The sequence below is a fragment of the Octopus bimaculoides genome, chromosome 21, assembly GCF_046866305.1.
Source record: "Octopus bimaculoides isolate indiv1 chromosome 21, ASM4686630v1, whole genome shotgun sequence".
In the NCBI taxonomy this organism is placed as follows: Eukaryota; Metazoa; Mollusca; class Cephalopoda; order Octopoda; family Octopodidae; genus Octopus; species Octopus bimaculoides.
In genome coordinates, this window is record NC_142948.1 from 38,824,514 (window position 1) to 38,827,013 (window position 2,500).

The window sequence follows — 2,500 nt, forward strand, 5'->3', positions numbered from 1 at the left end:
ATATATATATATATATATAATATATACACACACACACACCTATATACATATATATTCTATATATGTATGTGTATATATTTATATATGTATCAATACACACACATGCACACATAATATATACAGTATGTGTATGTATACATATATATGTGTGTGTGCATGAATGCATAGCTATGCAGTATGCCCATCCAACACATGGTAAACTGAGATCTCCCACTCTCATTCTTTCTCTCTCTTTCTTTCTCTCTATATATATAGATATATAATGATGTGTGTGTGCATGTGTATGTGTGTGTGTGCATGTGTATATATATGTATACGTACTCTAGTCGTGTCCAGATTTCAGGTTGATGAGATTCACACAACACACATGATTCTGTATTACGTTGTCATGCTTGAGTTGGCTGATCAGCCAGGCATGAGCTGAAAGGGCCCTAAATAGCTGGTTGTAGTTGCTGACCCGTACTACAGCCATTGCCCATTCTCTGAGATCAGCCAGGGACTGTTTTGTGGAAGGGAGTGACCTCTGACACAAAAAGGTTAGGGGTTCCATTTCATCTGCTCGTAATTGCCACACACACACACACACACACACACACTAATACATAACCATGAACGTATTTACATGCACACATATACATATGAATGTGCATACACTTGCATTCTAACACATACACTAACACACACTTTCACACATTTTCACATACATACGGATGCACAGTCATGTATGCACCCCCCCCCCACACACACACATGTACACACACGTTTAGACATGCATGAGTGGACATACACATGCTCACTAACAATTATACAAACTACCACTCGTACACACACATACATACTTGCATACACACGCATACACACATACATTTAGGTATACACACATACGGTTCATATACATGCACACTAATAAACAGCGCTAATGTAAATAATGTACATAATTCCTCATCTCTTAAATCTAGATGAAATAAATGAACATTAAAATAACAATGACAAACAAGAGGACATGCACATGGAATGTATTAGTTTGATGCTAAGTAAAAAAGAGGGTGTTTCTGATGTTTTTAGCATTAGCTCTTCGTCGAAAAGGGAAAAGTACAAAGAAAGAAATCACTAACAGCACATGTGTAGTTACATATATTTGTGAAAATCTATTATACAAGATATGACGGGCTTCTTTCAGTTTTTGTCTACCAAATCCACTTATAAGGCATTGGTCAGCCTCTGGTTATAGTAAAAGACTCCTGCCCAAGGTGTCACACTCTGGAATTGAACCTGAGACCATTTGGTTAGGAAGCAAGCTTCTTAACCATACGCCCATGCTACACCTGTCAAATATTTTTTACAAACAACTGAAGTGTTATGGCTTAAAAATTTCAGTCAAATTCTTATTAATGACCATTTTTTGCACTGTCAGTAATTTTCTACAGAACCAATTTGGATGAAAATTACAGAATTAAGTTCATCTCATTCAGATATTTTATTTAAATTCAATTAAAACCAAAAATAATTTAGAAATAAGAAACTATATAGCTTAGAATCATTCTATTGCTTTGAACATGTATTTTACCATACTTTTTTTTTTTTTTTTTTTAGCACAAACTATTTTCTATTAAAATATCTCAAAATGTAGTGGACGTCTTGAACTTTTTAATTAAGTTAGCTGTAATTAATTTTGTCTACAATTGAATTAGCAAGAAGATGAAGAAATTGTTGTGAGAAAATAAAGAGAAATAAATGTTGACCTTAAGAATATTTTTCACCCAAAGTCCTGGGGGGATTGATAGATTTCTGCCTGTTTGTCTCTTTATCTATCTATCTATCTGTCTGTGTGTCTATCTATCTATCAGTCTATCTATTTCTCTTGCTTTCTATGTCTTTCTTACTCTTTTTTATGTGTATATGGATGTGTGTGTGTATATCTATCTATATATATATATATATATATATATATATATATATATATATGTATGTATGTATATATATGTATATATATGTATGTGTACATATATATATATATATATATATATATATATATATATTCTGCTAAAGTCAACTTTAGCTTTCATCCTTTCAGGGTCGATAAAATAAGTACCAGTCATGTACTGGGGTTGATGTCAGTTGACATAACGGCCCCAACGTAAGAGTATAAAACCTGCAACCCTCCACCAAGCCATGTCAAGCCACTGTAGAAGAGTTGGCACATCAAACCAGCATGATGTCAAGTTGGGGGAGAGAACATGCTGAGGCCTGCATCCTGCACTGGACTGGAGATGACCAATCCAAACCAATCCATACGCACACACACACACACAAAGAGTTTATAACTGTGGCTGTATACGTATATATGTGTGTGTGTGTCTATACATACACATCACCACTTGGTCATTCACCCATCCACCCTTGACAGTTACACACATAAGTACACATACAGCGAGAACATCACAAACACGCATTGCGATTCAACCAGTCACACACACACACACACACACACATATGCATA

The 2,500-nt window shown here is 34.9% G+C and overlaps 1 protein-coding gene across 1 annotated transcript in view; it reads left to right on the top strand.

The window, feature by feature from the left end:
* The window catches only part of LOC106878662 (uncharacterized), a 20,158-nt gene that overhangs the window by 1,328 nt on the left and 16,330 nt on the right, over positions 1-2,500 (top strand). The window lies entirely within an intron of this gene.